At 35.6% G+C, this 14,515-nt stretch overlaps 1 protein-coding gene across 1 annotated transcript in view; it reads right to left on the bottom strand.

The window, feature by feature from the left end:
- The window catches only part of CDH13 (cadherin 13), a 489,121-nt gene that overhangs the window by 83,353 nt on the left and 391,253 nt on the right, over nucleotides 1–14,515 (bottom strand). The gene's annotated exons all lie outside the window — the stretch shown is intronic.

The raw sequence follows: 14,515 nt of genomic DNA, 5'->3' as shown, positions 1-14,515 counted from the left end.
TTAGTGCAAAATATCACCCTTACATTGCCCACAAACATTGCCAACAAATAAGAATGGCAATAGGCTGAGAGCACACTGTCTGGGATTTTTATACTCATTTTTTCCCATGGCAACGTGTCTGTTTCATGTGCTTTTAAGCTTCCATAATTTTATTCCATCTAATCTCTGCACTGCCTTGTTTTGTTTGTTTATCACTTCCAGGGAGCACCTGCCATGCTTGTACACTGCCACAGGACAAATAAGACACATTTTTGTCACTGGTTGGGGCAAGCCGATGTGTGTTCCTTTGCTACAAATTTCACTACAATTATGCCCAACCTCCTCACCTCTCCTTCTTACTTGTCATTATCTGCTCCTTCCTTCCTTGTTTGTTTTCCCCAACTTTTTGCTAAGAAATTGCATTGCTTCCAGTGGCATTGTAAATGCCAACCAAAAAGATTAAACACAGCTGAGTGCCACCTCATTCTGTCAGAGAGAACAGATAGTGTCTTCAGAGTCCACCTGCCAGCCTTCAACGTAGAAGGCAAGGGAGTTTTGCAATCAGATCCTGGGGTGTTCCAGTGCCTAGGCTTTGCTGAATAGGCTTGAAGAGATGGGATTTAAATTGTACTGAGGATATTAGTCTAAAGTGAATGAAGTGGAGAGTATACTTCTCGTTTATATCCCCAGAGTGATAAATGTGAGAGTGTAATTTTTTTTATTTTTTTTTTCTGAGGCAAAGAAAATGGGAAACCAACACGGATTTCAGACACATGAGAAATAGCTTATGAATTTAGATGATAGTTCAGCAGAAATAAATTGTACATCTGTTCATTCATTTTAATAAAGCAGGGAAATGACACACTGCTGGAGCCCTCTGAGAACACTGGTATTTTTAAATTATTATCCTATAATAGTAGCATTAACATTTGTAATGCTGGCCATACTTTATGATTTTAAGAAAAATAAATTTATGGAATAAGTGAGCTTCAACCTATATCCTGGACTCTGGGCATTGAAAAGCGAATAAGGTGCTCCCTGAACACTTACAAATTAGTCAGCAAAGACATGACAATAGCTTTACTATGTAACACAGATAATCCTCTGTGTAAGTGTTGACAAACCATGCTTATTATTTCTGAATAAATAATTCAGATGTGCAACATGCAGCTGAACGCATTTATTTCTGCTGACTAGTGCCTAGTTTGTTTGCATTTATAGACAGCTACAGTCTAGTACTTGCCTTTAAAGGGAGTCTTTTACAGAAACAAACTAGATGCTTTTCTTGGCTGCATGTATGCATGGAAACATGCACTACCTTCTGTTAAATACAGGCAGGAACACTTCTTTTCTCTTGCACCTCCCATAACAAAAAATGGGAAGTGGAAAAGGTTATGGGTTGACTACAATTACTTCATTGCTTCCATGTTACCATTATTTCCAAGGATGACATGCTAATTTAAGAAACAAACAAGTGACACTGCAGGAAATGTCACTTTAAAAAAAAAAAATAATGTTTTGATATTTCAAATTGATTACCGGGGGAATAATAAATTAATAGTTCAATAGTAGCTTTCATGTTTCCTTTAAAAGCACAATTAGTAATATCATTAAAATTTCCTTTTAATCAATTGCATTAAAGCAATTGCTACTAGAGGAAAGAGAATCTAAAATTGATTAGTTGCTCACATATTGCCTTATCAATCAACTGTGATGATCTTCATCCAAGAAAAGGGAAAACAGGCAATCCTGACATCCTCGAAAAGTGGTGAACTTCAGCTGAAATCACATCAAGATCTTAGAGCTCTTTTTATGATCCATCCTATACAGTTATCTGCTCACATCGCAAATGAGCAAAGGATGCATGCTTAAATATTTAATGTTCCTAAAGCAAACTCTTCACAGAGGCTATGCTGGATCTCCATATTGTTAAGAGAGTTATCTTACTACTAACATCTATATCTCTATCTACCAGCCTGTGAGTGTGTTTGTGTGCTCTGTATTGCTCACTGCATTTCCAGCAGGCAGTCCAAAAACAACCTCAATGGGTGGCCTAGGTAAACAAGACTTATCATAATTTGGTTCTCTGGTGAATACAGAAGAACTGAAAAAAAGAAATACCTCTGGGACACAGAAGACCCCTGGGCGAACACTTACCATTGACAGAAACTGTACAGATTTATTGATTGGAACTGTATTTTAATCATGTGGCTGGAGGAAAGAAAACAGTTCCTAGAGACTACCAGTCAGCCCCAGCATGGGGCACGATAAAACTGTTTCTGCCATTAATATCAGACAGTGGCTATGTTCGAATAAAAGGACATTACAGTTCAACATCTGCAGGCAAAGTTGGATTTATTTACTCATGGCTTCAATTATTATTTAAGATAGAAAACTTGAAAAGGTCAGAGCTGCTAACTTAGAAAACATGCCCTTCATTTGTCTTCAAACATACACTTTTTTTCTTAGCCTAGATCAACACCAAATCAATTAATCAACTACAGTGTTCTCTGTTTTTAAATGTGAGTTATTTTCAAGTAGACAAGTAAAACCAAACCAAATTTCATTTTTGATTTAATCCATATTAGCAAATGCAATTTTAGGGTGTGAAAGCATCTGGTCTTTGGTTTAGGTAGAAAAACACCTGTGGACCTTTGTTTCTATATACACATGCATACATATAAAATCCAGATTTATATTATAGCCTAATCCTGTATTCACATCTCTATAGAACACTGAATGGGAGCCATAGCTTGGATACAGGCAGCTAAGACTATCAATACAACAGATAAATCTTTTTCCTCAGTATGATTTCAGCAACAGACAGCTGTTTGTTTAGATATAAGCTTATTTAGTAGGATTCATTTTTCTTATGTATGTTTTGCAAGTTCCTCAAATAACCACCTAGTTTTTTCAAACTTTTTTTTGAACCAAAAGATTTCTTTCAACCCCTGAAACTTGTTGAGGACAGCAGCACTCTCCTTACCATCAGTCTTTCTAAATGAAGAAGAATCGTTGATCTAAGAATATCTGACAGTACAACATAACGTATGGGCACTGTTGGCCTCAGTGACTGAAGACGGTCAAAACAAATGAGCTGAGGAGGAGGAAATAAAGCATAAAAGAAAAAAAATGAGATGATGCGGGGAAGCAGACAGTGATGGCACTCAATTTATAGAAGGAAGACAAAGAGTGTACATAGACTTCTGCGAGTCATAAGCAAACAATCAGGTTAGGTCATGGAAACAGAAAGGTGGTTCCCAAGGGGAAGCAGGCAGTGAGAGGATGAAGAAGAATTCATGGGCGGGGAGTAAGATCTTACAGAAATTAAAGGAGAAAAACAATGAAGACAGAAGGTCGCACGATGACAAAGGACAGAAACATAGCATTTTAAGAAATATTACAGGAACAGCTTTCCATATCAAAAGACAGTGGGGAAAGTGACAAAAATAAGGAAGAGAGAGAAAAGAGGTGTCATGCTTGTCAAAGAGCAGTCAATGGATACATCACTGAAATTAGCCTTGGTGGAGCTGAAGTGGGAACTGGAAACAAGAGCAGAAATGCATTTAAGGGATACTAGATGTTCAAGCTCTGAGAGTCAATGACAGATTCAAGGACTTCGGAGAAGGAAAAACTAAAGGTAATTATTAAAATTCAGAGAAGGTTAATTACAGTTCGCTAACCAAATAGCAGGCTTGAAAATAAGAAAGACCAAAAGAGAAGAGCTGTCTGTTTGTTTGTTTTTAAGACACTGATGAAGCAGGAAACGTGAATTTTGAAGGATGATATAAAAACATGATAAATTTCAGCACTAGGCAAATTAGATATCAAGAAGACTAGGCAAGTAAGTAGCTGGAGATATTCCAAAATATGCAGAGAATTGAATAAAAAAAAAAAATCTCTAAAAAGCTTCATCAACCTATGTGGAATCAGAGAATGGAAGTTAAGACAAATTAACAAGGACTGACCACAGAGCAACAGCATTGAAGGGAAACATAGGGTCAGGTAACCAACTTGGATTCAGGGAATTTTCATAATGGGGTCAAAGTCTAGAACAGGAAAGCGAGGATAAAGTTAATACTTTGTGTAGTGCTGAGATTATACATTTTCTTGTGACATATGGAGTGGGAACACAGGGGAAAACATTTGTAAAAACAAATAAATATTAAGTGACTGTTAGACAGCCGGCTAGAGAAAGGGCTACCCTTTAAGCAAATAAGCATCTGGGACTCTAAGGCAAACAAGTCCTGGAAATAAGCCAAAGTAGAAAGTACAAGGGTATGAATAAATTACACTCCTGAACCATTTTCCTCAACAGAGACTATAACTGCAGAGTTCTGTATGAATCTCCTAATCTGTTTTTTTTTCTTAAAAGTATCAACACCATTTTCATTCCAGTAACTTCAAGAGACGATCAGCCCTATAGAATTTTATTGCTTTCTAAATGAGTCTCTTTCATAGGCACTTACTAACAATTTTACTTGAATAAATGTACAGCTCCTTTTAGCATGTTGATTTTTATCGGTTCACTATTTTAATGTTCCACAGCAGAAGGAAAAAAGATATTTTGTCTAAATAATCCTGACATTTTGATTCGTATGCACAGATGGTTAGCAAATTTTGTAGTGGCCAAATCAGTTTTAGTGTTGCTGACAAAAAAATCTTAAAATCTCACTTGTCAGTGAAGAAATTGATAAACTGATCACAAAACTCTCTAGTGGAATGACCTACACAGTCATATAGCTGTTATTTTTGTATGAATATACTTCAGTTTTATAAATCCCTTCTGTTCATATAAATGACTACTATGATACCAGCTCGCACATATTGTGTAATTGCTATTAAATAGGGTTTTGTCTGCTGCAAATTGAATATGTTTAGATCTATAGTGTGTTATCTTGTTTAATCCTACTTTTAAAATAGAACTCCTACAGATGCTAGAGGCATATTAACAGTGTGGGTTTCCTAACTCATAGGATTAGAGTGATTTTGCCACACATCTAACAATATTTCTATGTTTTGCTCCTTGGATCAGCTGTGTTGTGTCAAACAAGGAGATTTAGAGTTACTACTGCCTAGGCTGAATATGAATGATGTAATGATGGTTTAGGAGCCACCCCGAAATGAATATATCAAGTATGAAAAACCACTGTCCTTGCACGCAGAATTTAGGATTTCAGTCAACTGACTGTTACACAGGCTAATGACATCTCCACATACAGAACTCAAAAGTCATTTTGAGAAAAAAAAAAAAAAAAAAAAAAGATGCAAATTTTCACATCTTATCTGAAAAATATTAGTGTGAGTTTCCTTTGAGTGCTCTGCCTGCACTCGGTGTTGAAGGTGGAACTCCCTGGACAGTTCACGAGGGACAATATGCTATAAAACTGGACAACAGTGAAATTAAGCTAAATTTCCAGGGAGTGCTTGAGCAGCACATTCATTAAAAACAAGAACAACAACAACAAAAAAACACAAGAACATTTAATTTCTCAGGCTAAAAACTCCATTTTTAGACTTTATGATAAAACCTCAATCTCTAGAAAACAGTCCTAATTTAATTTGAAGGTAACTGCAAAATTCCAGCTGAACAGAAAATGTTTAATTGGAAAATCACATAGACATTCCTAGCAATGACGGATAACTTTTTTGAAGAAATGATCCAAGCCTAAGCATAGAAACATTATGTTATCTTTGTTTAGCTTGTGCGACTCTCAAGAGCCTTTCCCTGAACCTTCCTTCCTCATTGATTTCTACTTTTTCTAATTCTACCATCCGGTTACTTATCCAAACTTGTATTTGTGCTAAATGTAGTCAAAACCCTTACTGCTACTGTTTGCTTTGTAATTCAGAACTTAATATCTATGGTAAAGTTCACACTTCACAGACCACATTGAGAAAGCATATTAACCTTCACTTCTTGCAGAAGAGAGCGATAAATTGTGGCTTTATGGCTTTTTTGTTGCTCACACTGTTTGGATATTTGCTGTTAGCAGAAGCAGATGGAGAAAGTCTTCAGAGGATAGTCAGCACTGGAATGGTTTTGTGGTGAGAATTTACCAGCTGTAGTAAGAACTGCTGTTATTACCACTGAGTTGATGCTGACCTTCTGAGTATAACCAAAGGGTTACAAAAGGCAAGGACTCACGCAGACATTCACATCAGGACTGCTCAGATCAGCTGATCATAGCAAATCAATGAAACTAAACAAAGGGCAGGGAAGGAACAGGGGATGAAGAAAAAAAAAAAAAAAAAAAAAAAAACAGATTGGCAAAAATACAAGTTTACTATGTGAGCTCATTGGAGATCAAGAATGCTGGGAAAAAATCAGATCTGGAGAAGCAGTGAAGTGCCTTTCTGTTCCTCCCCAATTTCACACTGTTTGAATGATCATTTCTATTCATAGAACCTTTCCTGTACTTATACAAGTGTTTCTCAGTTGCTTTCAGATTATAAAGCAGGCACTCTGTTGTTTTATGTACCACTGAAATGTGTTTATCTGGAGATTAAATAGACAACTTCATGTATTTCATGACCTTGGTGGAGAGAAACAAAGCAATGAACTCACCCCTCACAAGCAAAGATAAATGTAGAAGTCTGCTGCCTACTGCTATGCAGTGTATCCAGCTCTAATTATGTGATAAGTGGATGGACTCAGTGTTAAACATATTTTGCAGAAGTTCTTGAACAAAGTGCTTACACTGGTTATGCAGATAGCTCACTGAAAGCCACATGAATACAAATTATTATGCACACAGTTTGAATCTGGATGAGTACAGGAAATACTGGTCTTCTGAACACTTTTTTTTTCTTACCAACCTTAAATTTCAGTCAATGCACAGCATAAACATTTGTTTTTCTTCCTCTCTCAAATTATTCCATTCCTACTTGTAATGCTACAGTAGAGTGTTTGTTTTAAGGTCATTGGTAATTCAATCCTGAATGGTGCTGAGCATTTCTTGTTACGTGAGAAACCTCAAACCAGCTAATTCTGATAAGAAGTGACACTCAATATTGAATAAGAAGAAAAAGAAATAGCAAAAAGGTAATTTAATTATCCAGATAGCCAGACTGTTTAAATAAATCTTCCAGATGTCCTTAGATTGGTACCACCACAACACAACCCAGAAATATTAACGTTTTTCTCGATCACAGGCATTTTTCCAAGTTGTTTGAAAGTGATTAGGTTTAGAAAGAAGATAAACATTTGGGATCTTAATTACATTGAGAATCAAAGCAATCTATGCTCCTAACACCAGCTTTTAAAATTCTAATGGGACTTAGGTGTCTTTACATCCATTTTTTAAATCTAGCAAGCTTTTCTCTTTGGCATCTAAAATTATTCTATAAATGAGATCAAAATGCCCGGGTTATTTCAAGACTTAGATTCCTAAACTGCTTATGTGATTTTGGAAGAATTTTGCATCTCACAACAGTGGAGAAAACTGAATGCCTTGGACGTTAACACATGAATGAGCAATGCCCAATTACTAACCATGTAGAAGTGGTGCAGTTTATAGAACTGTAGAATGTAAATTTCAAATATTATTTTTGCAGTGAGAACAGAAAGCTCAGTCTTCATTTACAAAAATAAAAAAAAATAAAAAATAAAAAAAAATAACAAAACACATTTAGATGCTTGTTTCCTTTCACATGGATATGATAAATAGCTTTCCACTTGACTAATAGATATTTTCCAAACTAAATTACTACATACTTTGCAAATGAATTCTAGTAGAAACACATTTACATCTTCATCTTTGTCTTTGTTTAAACATGAAAGAACACAAGTCGGTTATGGGACAACTTCATCTCTTCTGATTTCAACTAATGTCCTGAGTTACTATTTATGGGAGAAAAATGAATGTCACAGGTTTAACAGAAGAATTATTTTTTTCTTTTATTAAATAATAATATATTCTGAACTACAGGTCTTCTCCATGCATAGCCCTCTTTACACATGAATAAAAAAGACATGAAGGGCATAATTTGCCCTCCATATCTGAGGACAACAGAAGATGCAATGATCTTAAGTTCTGGCAAAAGAAGCTAAAATCAGACTATGCATTTTCTTTTACTGTTAAGATTTGAACAGAAACAGATAGAGAAATCTTTTGATTCTCAGTCTCTGTATGTTTTAAGAACAGGTGAGACAGACAAATAACAAGGATGACGTAGGAATATCAATCCTGCCTTGATCCTATTTCCTCTGTTTTCCATTATCAGAGAAATTTTCTTTTAATTCTACTCTTTATATGTGAAAAATACACCAGGTAGTGTCTTTCACCTGTTTTCTGGAGGACTCTTGGACACCTGGGCTTCAGCAATGTTAAGTGTGTTGGTTGGCTGCTCCAAGAGTATGACAAGCAAGTAAAACTGAATGAAAAAGCTAGTGCAAATATTTATGTACCATAGGGGGTTTCTGAAGGGTAAGGTACACTTCAGGAGACTTGCTAGCTGTATTTACAGCTCTAGAAAACACGAGGATGGCCTTGTTCTAAAGCTGTTCTTTATGCCAGAGTTTACTGACATTGGTAGAGCTTCGTCCTGGTCTGTTGAGTTTCTATACGGTTTCTGCTTTCTGCATACATAAATTCTCAGCCCAAAAATGGGAGCCAAACAGAAATTCCAACATGCATTTTGTCCATCTGATTTTACTAAAACGGTTTTATCCATTCTACTAAACTATTTTTTAATTTTTTTTTTGACAAAGCAGTACTGGGGACAATTTGCTCCAACTTGAACACGCTGCTAGAATTTAAAGCTGATTCTCATATCATTTAGGCCACAGCACAATTCTATGTCTTAACTATTAGCCTGGCAACTGCTTCTTGGATGTTAGGAAGAACTTCTTTACCGAAAGGGTTGTTAGACATTGGAACAGGCTGCCCAGGGAAGTGGTGGAGTCACCATCCCTGGAAGTCTTTAAAAGATGTTTAGATGTAGAGCTTAGGGATATGGTTTAGTGGGGACTGTTAGCATTAGGTCAGAGGTTGGACTTGATGATCTTGAGGTCTCTTCCAACCTAGAAATTCTGTTATTCTGTGATTCTTTTCATCTGTTCAGGTCTGCTCAAGTACCTCAGCTCAGTCATCTGGCCTTCCAATACCTAGCATGAGAGAATGGTATGTGAAACAGGAAAAAGCCAGGCCAACTTGTTCTCACCACCTTGCTGAGCCACACTGGCAGTTCCTACTGTCTTTTCCTTGCATTCAGTCTGGCTTACATGCTCACTTCCCTTCCAACAGAAAAGTAAAAGAAAGTTAAAGAGGGCTGGTACCTTGTCATGCTCCTGAACTGTGTGTTAGTCAAAGCACAGCACACTTGCTACGTTTTTGCACACAGGTATAACTCTTGCTAGTGATTTCTCCAAAACACATGTAAGGGTCTAGAGGAGAAAGTTGAAAGGGGAATCATGTACCATTTACAGAATTGTTAGTGTCCAAACATAGGGTCCTTCTCAATGATGAAACACTCAAAGGAAGGAGATTATTTAGGAGTCCCAAAGGGCAACATTTTCCCTGTAAAACAAGATAAGACAAGGGCTGACTTCCAGATCTCCAAAAAAGGGAAAACAAGATTTATTGTTTTCAAATGAGCAAACTAAATGGACAGATCTGGCCTGTGTTTCTACGGTATGTATAGCATGGAAAACAACAACATTAAGTAATTTTCTAGAGGACGTATGGAAAAGAAAGCCAGGAGGAACCTCAGAAGTACTTTTAACTCAGTATTTGGTCTTCAACATGATCTAGCTAATACCAAGAATCAAGACAGGGGCTCTCAAAGCTACAAGCGTGTTTCTCAACTGCCTGAGTTGAAAAATAAATCTCTCCAGATGGTGCTCTGAAAGTCTCATATCCTCTTCGAACCATGAGCAGACGGAGATACATATTGTACTCCAGGGGCTGTTTTACCCCAGTGGGTAGCACAACTGAATCAGAAGATAGTGCTGGAAGTCATCATAAATCACGGTGACAAGCAACCTATTCGCTTACAGGTCTCTACAGGAATTGATGAATCATTTATTAAAGCACACATTAGTCAGTTATTACTCTTTTATAAACCATTAGTCAGTAGGTATTCAAATGTGAGCAAATCATATTTTTCATTTAAGACTCACAGCATCACTATATCTCAAATATCACTGTAGTGATGTTTTGTCAAATTATACAAATTTCATTGTGTTCACAGGAGGCAAGCTTCCTTATTTAACTGGAAAAATCACTTAACTGGAAAGATCATTTTGCATGACATTAGAAAAAAAGAAAAAAAAAAAAACAACAAACAACTACATTCATAGATCCCTAAAATTTAAAATAGTAAAAAATCTTACTCTCCCGGTAGAATTCTTTGTATTTTACATGCTTTTTCCCAGAAATGGATCAAGTTGATGGTGAGGATGGAAGAAGAAGAAAGAGGAACTGTCTTAAGAATGAGACTATACCCTGGCCAAATGAAGCCTCTCTTTCTAATGTGCTAATGAGAATGCTTTGACAGGTCCTGCTACTTGCCCAAATATGACATGGGATATGCTGCTGTCCCAAATCTGTGGTGAAGAACAGATATGAGAATTACGTGGACTATAGAAGAATCATCCCTTTAACCCACATCACTGCATTCTTCTCTCCAGTCCCTGAAAACATCTGCTAAGGAAAGGCAATATATCTCATATTAAAGAAAAGATATTGTACTACTAAAGAAGAACGATGGAATCCTCTTCCTTTGGAAAGAGATACTTCAAAAAATCATGACAGCAGCCATGAGAGAAAGGCAAAGGAATTCAGTGGAATTCCATGTTTGAGCATATATACTGGTCAGGAGTTGAAGAAGCAGATTTTTTTCTTTTTTCTTTTTTTCTTTTTTTTTTTTTTTGGAGGAGAAGGAGGAGGAAGAAGAGACAAAGTATATATCACTGTCATGTTGAAACAAGCTAGGTTTTCCTCCATTGTGTCTCGGGGAAGGACTGGCCAGAAAAATACCTACAGCAACAGATGCAATAGAAGTATTTGCCAGCTTGTGCCTTCCAGCTTATGCTACGTTGTTCATCCTTCATCCCTCTTCAACCACAGTGACATTAGCTTTAGACTAAAATCATGGTTTTGCAGGAACACAACACTGCAGCTGCCTGACCCAAGTTGTTAAAGTCATACAAGAAAATCATTTTTTCTTAATTTGTTAGGTTTAAAAATAATACCAGCACCACTAGCATTCACTCAGTCTAATTCATTCCTGTGCAGTTTGAATATCCACGAGTACACAAACCAGATGTCAAATTTTCCAGAATGATTAATTCCTGCTCCACGTTTTGCTGCATTACTTCCTTTTAAAGAAGTAGTCCCTTGCTACTAAACAAAAGTTCAGCCTAAGGCCTTAACTTGTTGGGAAGGAAATGCCAAATTGCTCTTTGTGATACAAAATACATGTTGTATAGAGTAATTACTCAAAATTTTCATTTAGAAACTCTTTCATATTAAAGAAATAGGATAGCAAATTAAAAAACAAACAAACAAACAAAAACAAACAAAACAAAAACACTAACTTTACAAATATCTCTATTTTCATTTTCTGTAATTTAAACCTGGCGTGATGTCCTTCCTGGCCATTGCGATGTTTTAAATGGTAGACCCGGTTACCTCACTCAAGGATTTTTGGAGGAGTTTTTAAAACATTGCTCTTTTAGGCATTAAAGATGAAATTATTTAAACCCCTGGAGGAAGCAGGGTAGAGTTTGCAAGTCTGAATGGATTTTTGCACTGCTCAGAGCCTATTATGAACAGTAGGGGTAAGTATATACGTGAAATAGAACAAGGCAGATATTTTGAGAGATGTGTATAGTGATGGGGCAGTAACAAAATAATTAACTGGGCTGAATCTCACGGAGCAACGTCTAATACATTAACCCATCAAAGTACCTGACACATACTTATAATCTCAAGGGCTTTAACAATTCCTCTGAAGTTAATGGAAGTGCTTTGCTGGATCACAGCCAGGTTGCTCAACTTCTGTAGTTATGCCCTAAAGCACCATCAGTGATTTTTTCCCTAAGCACAAAGGCCACAACTGCATCAGAATGGTATGGTTGTGGTATACTGGGGAAAAATAATAGCAGATGGAAGAACAGATTCACTAGCCAAACATTTCCTCTTCCAGCAAAACTTGAATAAACCCAATAGAGGCTCCTGCAAAGCTGTGTACAGCAGCAAAGGAGCATTTAGACCTTTCTGAAAACATAAAATAAAACCCATTAATGTGCATTTTGAATAAGTGTATAAGGTCCTGGCCTCCAATGAATAAATATAGTAGATACGAGTACATGGAAAAGTACCACCGATTAGGTGTAGATCCATAAACTTGTTTCAAAGATACACAATACAGTCATAGGCTTTGTAAGAAAAAAAGAGGAAGAGATCACTCCAGTGTCAAGAGATGAAACTTATCCTCAATTGACAAAGACATGTTCAAGCATGGCTGAGATTGCCTTGAACTGAGGACTCAAAGATATATCTTTTAAAACATGCAGGGCTTCTTGGAAAAAGAATATATAGAAATACATAAATTTTCAACTTAGGAGGCTTGAAAAATCATCAACCTTTTGGCTTAGCATTAATGTTACTGAAATAATATATTTTTGAGGTATGTATAGCAACACATTCCACAAAACATTTAGTCCAGAACCTGTACTGCCTTGCATTGTACTAATACAGTGTCCAGATCTTTCTTTAAAGGTTGGTGAAAAATATTTAGAATAAAATCCAGTTGGTACAACTTTATTGTCCTTCACTGTGTTGTATCAGTAATGAATTTGACCCTGTGTTTACAGATGAAGAGAATGCATTGAAAACTTCACTTAATCAAGCTACATCAAAAGCATATAACAAATAAAAGCAGAGCTATTCTAGGCAGAAATTATACTGTCAGAAGAAAACACAGGTCAGTAAATATTCATTTGTTTTATAAAATGGAAAAAGGGACTGAGATGAAGTATCTTTAAAGAGAAGGCTGAGAAAATACAGCAATACTATATAAACTAAATGCTAGAGAAGCCAACCTCTGTATATTAAAAAAAAAAAAAAAAAAAAACCTTCAGATTTACTGTATTTGAGCTTTCTACTTCAAAAGTTATCTTGTAGAATATGTCTTGTTCTTTCAAGTCTTCTTCAAATCAATGGTATCACAGCATGTGGTACACAACTAGCATATAAATACAATAGCTAAGTACTTTAAGAAAGTGGCATTAGCTTTATTAATAGACACTATCCCTCCCCTTACACTACATATTTTAATAGAGCATATGTTCAAAAGGGGTCCAATACCATATGCCTAAAGACTGAGTTTTCCTGCCTTATTCATGAAATAAGAATAAGAATCAGCAAGGTAGAGTGAAGACTGATGAGGTCATTAACATCTCTAAATAGTAGTTAAAGGTTCAAAACCATGTTATACTGTATATATATATATATATATAAAATAAATATATATTGTATAGAAAATATACAATAGGAAATTTTGTATAGGAAATCTTGTATGTCATATAAATTGTAAGAAAGACATACAAGACCAGACTTTTCAAAGACAATGCTATCTCTCATATGAATTGTTTCTAAAATGACCCAGCCAGCCTTCTAAGGGTGTAGATTACCTTTTACTATCATTAACTGGAATGAATTTATAAACATTTCTGAATTTCCACAGAAATAGATACCATCTAACAGTAGATTAAGGGCCTAACTAGGCACCCAAGATTTTAACATTAGCCTGAATTACCAAAGAAAAATATTAAAGATATATAAAACATACAAAAAACACGATATATAATTGAAGCAGATTTCTTGGTTTGGATAACGCACGTGTAGTACTTTTCAGGTGGCTGTAATGGTCTTGCCAAAGCAAGTAATTATAGCTATTGCCATTCCTTAGCAAAAGCTAACATTCCTGCTGGCAAAATTGTCATTGTTTCTTATTTCTTACTCTTTTTAGCTTAAAAAAAAAATATATATATATATATATAATAATAATAATCTCATCCCTTCTTTTTTAATCTTATCCAATTTGCATTTATTAAAGAAGTAATTATTCAAGTAAAATTGCAGTAATTTATTTCAATATAATCTGTTGTCAAACTGCTAAAATTAGGCCAGAAGGAAAAAAAAACATATATATATATAAATGAAAAAAAAAAAAAAAAAAAAAAAAAAAAAAAACAGAAAAAAAGAAGAAAAACCTAAAGAAAAACCAAGACTTTTACAACAGATTCTCATTTTCTTTTTCTAAAATTACCTGAAAATCAGCATCCCTAGTGCTTACTTCTCATCTTTTGGGAATATTCCTTAAAACTTGCACAGCTTCAGGAAAACTTTATAGCAGAATCCAAACCAGCTGCTATTAGGTAAAACTTCAGACACTCTAATTTTCTCCAGATACCAGAAGAACAAAAAAAAAAACAAAAAACAAACAAACAAACAAACAAACAAAAAAAACATACTAATAATAAATGTAGGTGAGGGAAAAGAATAGTGTGTGAAGGGCAGGAAAT

Source organism: Aythya marila (genome assembly GCF_965140915.1).
Source record: "Aythya marila genome assembly, chromosome: 12".
NCBI lineage: Eukaryota > Metazoa > Chordata > Aves > Anseriformes > Anatidae > Aythya > Aythya marila.
Note: the sequence above shows the minus strand (reverse complement) of the source record. Positions and strands in the feature narration are given on the sequence as shown.